Below are 9,883 nucleotides of genomic sequence, written 5' to 3' on the forward strand. Positions count from 1 at the left end.
CTAACAACAGAAAAACTTGATGGTGTCCAGCTACAACTACTGAATGCTCTGAAAGGGATCATATCAGAAGTTCCTGGGTAACTAGAAAAAATGTAGAAAACTCACAATCATAAAAGAGATCAGGCTTATTAGACAGATACAGAATGATGGATTCCCCAAGACTTCACTCACCCCTCAGCTCTGGAACTGAATTCACCTGCATCGCTCAATTTTCAGCCAAACAAGAGACAAGTCTCTGAGGGACACAATAATAGTATTGACGTGTGCACATTTCAAAATAATGAACCATTTAAGATCAAAAGGGCAGGATTTACCCAAGGTCAAAGTTCTGAAGGGTTATGAAGCAAGGAGGCTTGGAAACAGGAAACAGAGGCACTGAATAAGTGATGTTACAATAAGGCGAGTATTATCAATGAGATGAAGCAAAATGTGTATGAATTGCTTAATGTAAAACTGAGGATCTGCTCTGTAAACTTTCACCTAATTAACAACAAAATAAAAAGTGATAATTAGGAAGTTTTCATTAACCCAGGAAGGATTGCCATGTATAAGAAAATAGTAGTCGATATGGTAGAAGTGGTCATTTCATTCATAATTGGAAAGTCAATGTAAGAAGACTTGCTGATAAACTGGATATGACTGAAATTTATCTTAAACAACTAGGTGAATGACAGGAACATATTTGATGTGGAAATCAAACACTACTTTGGTATATCTAAGGGTAACTTTGAATATGTTGCTCTTGTTGTTAAGTGCCATTGAGTCAATTCTGAATTATAGTGACACTCTATAGGATTTCCAAGAAAAACTTGTGAGTTTGAACCACTGACCCTGTGGCTAATAGTCCACTGCTTATCCTATAGCACCATAATTTTGACTTCAGAAGAGATGTTGCAGTTGCAGTTGAACAATTTATAGCCATCATCATGTAGATGATATTTAAAGTCATGGTAAGATTGCCTAACATGGAGGTGGTGGTTATGTGCTATGGAGTTGTTTCAAACTCATGGTAACCCTATACAGAATTTCTAAGGCTATAAATCTTTATGGGACCAGAAAGTCTCATCTTTCTGTCATCGAGTTGCTTGTAGATTTAAATTGTAACCCACTATGCTACCAGGGATCCGTTGCCTAACAAGAGAGGATAAATAAAGAATATCATCAAAGATTAAGCTCTGGTCTTAGGTGAATGCTTAAAGGTTGGAAGAGGAGGAGGACCGTAGTCCAAGGAGTAACAATGTAGTAGGAGAAAAAAAGGGGAAGATATGGAATCAGAGAAGTCAAAAGAAAATTGTTCAAAAAGAAGGGTGTGACCAACCATGTCAAATGAACAAGATAAAGTCAAAGTATTGGTCATTAGGTATATTAGGACAGAGGCCACTACTATTTTAATGTAAGCTGTTTAGGACAGTGCTAGGAATGAACTCCATTTACAGAAAGCTGACAGGATACAGATAAAGAAAGAGCACATTAGGACCATTGCTTCCAGGATTATGGCTATAAAAGTGGAGAAATAAAAAGGAGAGGTTAGTAGAGGGAGGAATGAAGATATAGATCAAGGGATTATTTTTCTCAATTATTTGCTTTGCTGTTTCTCTTAAGATGACCAATGTTAAGGCATGTGCATATGCCAAAGAAAGTTGACCCGAGTGAGGAATAAATTAGTGCTGCAGGAGAGAATAAATTAGTGCTGCAGAAGCAAAGACCTTGACATACTGAAAAAGGATGACCTTAATTTCTTCAATGATGCACAAAGTATTTATTTACTGTAAGTCTTAGCTAAGCCATTGAATAATATGATTCTAAGTTAATTGTTCTGGGCTGGGCCCTGGGCTTCAGTATTTTTTAAAAGCTCCCTAGTTAATCCTAATGTTCAGATAACACTGAGAAGCGGTAATCCAAACAATAGTGTTTTATTTATAATTTCTTTTCTTTCTTTATATTTTTTATGACATACATATGTGTCTCTAACAGTTTTCTGTGCAATTGTACATGAACGATATATAAATTAATCACACTGTATGTATTCTATATATCTTTTTCTCTTTTGTTTTACATTGTACTTTGGGGATTTACGTATGACAATGTGCACAACTCTGTCTAGTGATATCCAGATGATACAACCTTACTTGCTGGAAGCAAAGAGGACTTGAAGGACTTACTGATAAAGATCCAAGAATATAGCCTTTTGTATGGATTGCACCTCAATGTAAAGACAATGAAAATCCTCACAACTGGGAAAATAAATAACATCATGTTAAATGGGGAAAACATTGAAGCTGTCAGATTTCCTTTTGCTTGAATTCACAATCGACACTCATGGAAGCAGTAGTCAAGAAATCAAACAACACACGGCATTAGGTAAAGTTGAAGCAAAAGACCTATTTCAAGAGTAAAAGGTTAAAGATATCAGTTTGAGGACTAAGAGGTACCTGACCCAAGCAATGGTATTTTCAATAGCCTCATATGCACGTGAAAGTTGGATAATGAATAAGGATGACCACAGAGGAATAATTCCATTTGAATCATAATCTGGGGAAGAATATTAAAAGTACCGTGGACTAGATGGGTGAGGGAGTCAGAGAATGGAATTCCTTGTCCTGAGTGGGTTTTTTTTTTTTTACCAGCCTAGGTGTTGTCTTTCAATAGCAAAACTGTCAGTTTGAGAACTAAGGTGTGCCTGACCCAAGCCATGGTATTTTCAGTAGCCTCATACACATGTGAAATGTAGACAATGAATAAGGAAGACTGTAGAAGAATTAATAAATTTGAGTTAAGGTTTTTGAAGAGAATGTTAAAAGTACCATGGACTGCCAGAAGAACAAACAAATCTGAGTTAAAGGAACTACAACTGTTCTTTCAAGAATGCTCCTTAGAAGCCAAGATTGCAAGACTTCATCTCTTATATTTCAGACATATTATCAGGCAGGACCAGTCCCTGGAGAATGACATCATGCTTGGTAAAGAGGAGGGTCAGCAAAAAGGAGGAAAACTACAACAGGATGGATTGACACGATGGCTGCAACGAAGGGCTCAAATAGAACAATTGTGAAAATGGCACAGAACTCGGTAGTGTTTCATTCTGTTGTACACAGGGTCACTATAAAGAGGAACTGATTCCAGGACACCTAACAACAAGAATGTGTACAACTTTGTGCTGATTTTCCTAGGCAGTGTTTCACTCTGTTATATATGTGTCATCATGAATTGGTGGGACGATTCAACTACAGTTAACAACAAATAGTGCTCCAGAGTATTAAAATGCTGTAATGTATCTATTCCCCTATTTAATGTCAAGTTGGATTTTTTTCCCAGTTTTTTGACTATTGCAAATAATTGCTATGAACATTGTTATATGAGCTGTTATAATTGTTCCCTAGGAAGTGGAAATATAAACTAATAAGAATACTTTGGAGAAAGAATTTTACTTTATTTGTTTACCAAAATGGCAATTATATATAGGTTTGATTTTACAATGTTTTGTGAAAGAACTACACCATGAATATTATTTTGAAAGGTATTTTTTCAGAATATAATTTCATCTTTTATGTTATCACTTCTTTCATTATTATTGTTATTATTTTTTGTAGGGTTCAAGTAGGAGTAAGGATTTAGATTTAGGTCTATGGCTAGGTCCAGGTTAGAATTAGGACTTCGTTTAGTGTTAGAGTTATGTTTAGGATGAAGGTTATTGTTAGGGGTGAGTATTGAACTAGGGGTAGGAGCAAGGTTTAGTCTAGTTTTCAGTGTTACAATTGTGTTTAATTTTATTTATTTTACTTTTTCTTAAAATCTACATAATTTCCCCTTCATGTGGAAGATATGAAACTACATTATTCCCTGCTACTTAGTTTTTTTGTTGTTGTTGCAACTGTATCTCTGGTTCTCTATTTTCAGTATTTACCACTCTCCTGTCAATTTGTTTATAATGTGATAGCTTTCATGTTACTGTGATGCTGCAAGCTATGCTACCAGTATTCTAAATACAAGCAGTGTCACTAATGTTGTACAGATTTCAGTGGAACTTCTGGACTAATACAGATAAGGAAGCAGAAGAGAATGACCACTTATGAATGGTCAGCCATTGTAAACCTTAAGAATAGCAGTATGACATTATCAGATATTGTGCTGTGAGATGAGCCACTTAGGTTGGAACACACTTAAAATATGACTGGAGAAGAGCTGCCTCCTCAAACAAAGTAGAGTTGACCTTAAAAATATGGATGGAGTTGAATTTGGGGAATTTTTATTTGCTGATATGGCACAACTCAAAATGAAAAGACACAGCTGCAAACATTCATTAATAACTGGAACATGGAATGTACCTAGGAAAATTGGAAGTTGTTAAAAATGAAATGGAACACATAAAGATTGGTGTCATAGTATTAGTAAGCTGAAATAGAGTGAAATTAGTAAGCTGAAATAAAAACAGCGGCTGTTTTAAATCAGACATTCATATGGTTTGCTATATCAGGAATGACAAATTGAACAGGAATGGTGTCACATTCATTATCAAAAATAACATTTCAAGATCTATATTAAAGTACAATGCTATCTGTGATAAAATAATACCCATTCACCTACAATGAAGACCAGTTAATACCACTATTATTCAAATATAAACACCAAACACTATAATCAGTCATGATGAAACTGAAGATCTGGTAGTGTAGTGGTTGAGTGGGGCTACTACCTCAAGGTCAGCAGTTCAAAACTACCAGCCATTCCATGGGAGAAAGATAAGGCTTTCTGCTTCCGTAAAGATTTACAGCCTAGGAAACATTTTACAAAGTCACCACGAGTTGGAACCAACTCCATGGCACACAACTACCACCACTACCACCATTTCCTGGTATAGTGCTGGAGGATAAGCACTAGACCACGAGGTTGGTTTAAACTGTAAGACTGGTGTATCAAATCCATGAGCAGCTCTTCAGAAACCACATCCAGGGTTGTTATATGTCAGAACTGACTCAATGGCACGAAACAACAACAAAAACCAACATCTTCAGTATGTTGATCAAACAAGTAATCAAGATACATTAATAACTAATCATAACTGGAATGTAAAAGTTGGGGGCAGGGGAAGGATCAGTACTTGGAAAGTATGGCTTTGATGATAGAAAAGATGCTGGAGATCACAGGATAGAATTTTGCAAGACAAAAGACTTAGTCAATTGCAAATACCTTTTTCAACAACATTTATAAGTGGCTATACACCTGGACCTCACCAGTTAGAATACAAAGGGATCAAATTGACTACATCAGCAGGAAGAGATGATGTAGAAACTTAATAATATCAGCCAAAACAAGGCCACGGGTATATTGTAGAATAGATCATCAATTGCTTGTATGCAAACTCAGGCTGATACTGAAGAAAATTAAAAGAATTCATGAGAGCCAAAATATACCTTAGTATATCCCACTTGAATTTAGAGACCATCTCAAGAGCAGATTTAATATATTACTCACTAATGACTGAAGATGAAGTGTTATGGGATGACATTAAGAACATCATCCATGAATAAAGAAAAAGATTATTAAAAGATAAGAAAGAAAGTAAAGCCCTAAGTCAATGTCAGAAGAGATTCTGAAACTTGCTCTTGAACAGAGAGAAACTAAGGCAAATCCACAAAACAATGAAGTAAAAGACCTGAACAGAAAATTTCAAAGGACAACTTGAGAAGACTAAGTGAAGTATTATAATGAAATGACAAAGACCTGGAGTGAGAAAACCAAAACGGAAGAACACATTTAGCATTTTCAAGCTGAAAGACCTGAAGAAATAATGCAAGCCTTCGATTACAATATTGAAGGATTCTATGGATGGAATATTGAATCATGCTGGTACCATCAAAAAATGGAAGGATTACATAGAGTCATTGCATCAAAAAGAATTGGTCAGTGTTTATCCATTTTATGAGGTAGCATAGGGTCAAAAACAAATGATATTACTTCTAGTTTGGGGGCAGGGAAAGCAGAGACAGACAGTGAAAACTCCTCTGCCAAAACCCCCAAAAAAGCAGTGTAAGAGCAGTCTGCAGAAAAACTTCAGAGCTTTGGATCTCGTTTAAGGTTCCAGGTGCCAGTTCCCCACACCCATTGAGAAGAAATCTTCTGGTGGAAGCAAAATATGGTGATTTCTGAATTGACTAAGCTGCAGCCAGAAGTCCTCAGGCTGGAGGGTAGGGCCACAGCCAAGTGGAGGCAGCTACCCAGCTCTAGAAACCACAGAGAAGCATAACTAAAGGGAGAGGTGTGACCGATTTTTTATCTTTCTCATTTATCACATATTTCTTCTCTTCACCCCAATCGTGTCCTTATTGCACAGCCCAGACAACTTCAGGCGGGTGGGAGCACATTCCCAAAAGAGTCCAGCATTGCACCCACAGTTTTTCAACTGCACAGAGAGGAAACCCACAGGCTGCTTCTTATGACATTTGACCCATAGTTTACCTACGAGGGACCCTTTGCACAGAAAAGGCCAGTGAACAGTGTCAATCACAATTTTTTATTTTCTTTTGATTGGTGGTTTCTGTCTCTGCTTTTATATTGTTTCTGTCTTTGGTGCTTTGGCTTCACTCTTCTCCCCGGGGTGGGAGCTTTGTCTCCCTACCTTACCCAAGAAGAGACAGCAACTGTGCCCATATAGCCAAGCTACAAGCTTACCCTGTAGTACCCCACCATCTGGACAAGAACCAAAACCAGGTGCTAGGCATTACATGTAAAAAGGGAAGCCTATCTCCAGATCATATCCACCAGGAGATGCTCAGCAAGCTTAACAAAAAGCAACATACATCCATTTAAGCATTAAAAACTCACATAACTTTTGAAATTGTCCAAGAGAACACAATTAAAGATATCAACATATGTCCAAAAACAGAAAAAAATAACTGAGACAAATGAGCTGGAAGCAGACACAGACTTTCCAGTAGAAGAGCAGGCTGTGGATCTGCCTGAGGAGGAATTCAGAAGAATAATATGGAAACAAATTCAAATGATCCAAAAACGGGTGGAGGAAAATTAGGAAGAAGTCAGGAAATTGCTACAGGAGCAATCAAACAAGAAAGATATGGCATTGGAAACAATCCAAAACCTGAAAAAAGAAGTCCAGATGATTAATAATAAAATATCAGAAATGGACAATACACTGAAAGGGCAAAGGAGCAGAATGGAAGAGATGGAAACCAGAACCAGAGAGGTGGAAGACAAATCTCTCAATACTGCTAAAATAGGAGAACAAGCAAAAAAAAGGATTAAAAAATATGAAAAGAGTCTAAGATTCATGCTGGATATCATGAAAAGGAATAACTTAAGAATTATTGGCATTCCAGAACAGGAAGAATCACAGAAATCCAAAGAAGAGATAGTTGAAGAGCTACTGGAAGAAAATTTTCCTAACATCTTAAAGGATGAGAAGACAAACATTCAAGAAGCTGAAAGAACCCCATGAAGGATAGACCCCAAAAGAAAATCACTGAGACTCATCATAATCAAGCTCTCTAAAATCAAAACAAGTAGAGAATCATAAAAGCAGCCAGGGAAAAGTGAAGTGTCACCTACACAGGAAAGCAAATCAGATTAAGCTCTGACTTCTCAGCAGAAACCATGCAGGCCAGAAGGCAATGGGGAGACATATATAAAACCCTAAAAGAGAAAAAAAACAAAAAAACAAAAAACTGCCAAGCAAGAATGGTCTATCCAGAAAAACTGTCAATCAAATACAATGGTGCAATCAAAACATTCCAGGATAAACAGAAGCTAAGAGATTTTGTTAAAGCCAATCCAGCACTTCAAAACATCCTAAAGGGAGTTCTTTAGAATGAAAACCAGCAAGAACAGTCAACAACCAGAGACTGACAGATGAGGCAACACCACCTGGAACTCAGTTGATGGATAGCAGTATTCAGAATGGAACAAAACTGCAGCAATTAATTCAGAGGACCTGTGAAGCCAACCAACGATCAAACTATTAATAATATTAAAGAAGGGGAAAATATAGGAACACAGACCCAGGTGGTGAGGAGGTCAAGTAGATGGCAGGATACAATAGACTGTCTTAAATGCAGGGAAAACTTAACAGACTATAGGGTAACCCCACAGAAAATTAATACTTCACAATTTACCATGAAAATGAAGATCCAAGCAGAACAAGGAAACATTAAAACAGAGAAGAAACCTACAAGGAATAGCACAGAAAACATGTACACAAAACAAGAAGGCATGCAGAACAAAGAAACAAACAGCACCACAAAAATTAATATAATTACAGCAGTTAATCCATACCTATCAATAATTACACTGACTGTCAATGGATTAAATGCACCAGTAAAGAGACAGAGAGTGGCTGAATGGAAAAGAAAACAAGACCCTTCAATATGCTGCCTGCAAGAGACACACCTTACACACAAAGACAAAAAGAAACTAAAAGTTAAAGGTTGAAAAAAATAAACCAAGCTAACAGCAATAAAAAACAAGCAGGAGTGGCAATACTAATCTCTGATAAAATAAACTTAAAGGCAAAAATCACAATAAGACATAAGGAAGGACATTGTCGAGTGATTAAAGGGTCAATTGAGCAAGATCACATAACCATAATTAACATCTACATTCCAAATGAAGGAGTACCAGATATATAAAGCAAACCCTACTAGAATTGAAGAAAGCAATAGATAAATCTAAAATTATAGTGGGGGAATTTAATATGCCACTTTCAAAAAGGGATAGAACAACCAGAAAGAAACTTGACAAAGCAACAGGGGAACTAAACAGCACAACCAACTTGACCTCATAGATGCGTACAGAGCATTCAACCCAACAACAGGACAATATACATTCTTTTCCAGTGCACATGGAACATTTTCCAGAATTGACCATGTGTTAGGTCACAAAGCAATTCTCCATAAGTTTACAAACATCAAAATACTAAAAAGCATCTTTTCAGACCACAATGCCATAAAATTAGAAATTAACAATAAAAAGACCAAGGAAGTAAAATTTAATACACGGAGACTGAATAACACCCTGCTGAAGAGTTACTGGATAATAGAAGAAATTAAATGTGAATTCAGAAAGTTCCTAGAAACAAACAAGAATGAAAACACAACATACCAAAATCTTTTGGACACGGCAAAAATGGTGCTGAGAGAACAATTTATTGTGATAAATGCACACATCCAAAAAGAAGAAAGAATCAAAATTAACACAGTAACACAACATCTCCAGCAATTAGAAACAAACCAACAGAGGGAACCTACAGTCACCAAGAGAAAAGAAATAATGAAGATCAGAGCATTAAATGATACAGAAAACAGAAAAACTATAGAAAAAATCAACAGGACAAGAAGCTGATTCTTTGAAAAGATTAATAAATTTGACAAACCACTGAAAAACCTAACAAAAGAAAAGAGAGAGAAGAAACAAATAACATGAATTAGAAGTCACATGGGTGATGTCACAATGGAAACAAAAGGGTAATAACAGAACACGATGAATAGTTGTACTTCAAAAAATTTGAAAATTTAGAAGAGATGGATATATTTTTAGAAAAACACGACCTACCTAAACTCACACAGAATGAAGTTGAAGTCTTGAACAGACCCATAACAATGGAAGAAATTGATCAGTTCATAAAAAAACTACCAGCCAAAAGAAGTGCAGGTCAAGATGGCTTCACTGGTGAGTTCTACCAGACATTCAGGGAAGAGTTTTCACCAATTCTACTCAAATTATTCCAGAATATAGAGTAGGATGGAAAACTTACTAATACATTTTATGAAGCAAGCATAACCCTCATACCAAAACCAGGGAAGGACATCACTAAGAAAGAAAATTACAGACCAATATCCCTCATGAACATAGATGCAAAAATTCTCAACAGAAT

The sequence above is a fragment of the Chrysochloris asiatica genome, unplaced genomic scaffold (assembly GCF_000296735.1).
Source record: "Chrysochloris asiatica unplaced genomic scaffold, ChrAsi1.0 scaffold00108, whole genome shotgun sequence".
Taxonomy (NCBI): Eukaryota; Metazoa; Chordata; class Mammalia; order Afrosoricida; family Chrysochloridae; genus Chrysochloris; species Chrysochloris asiatica.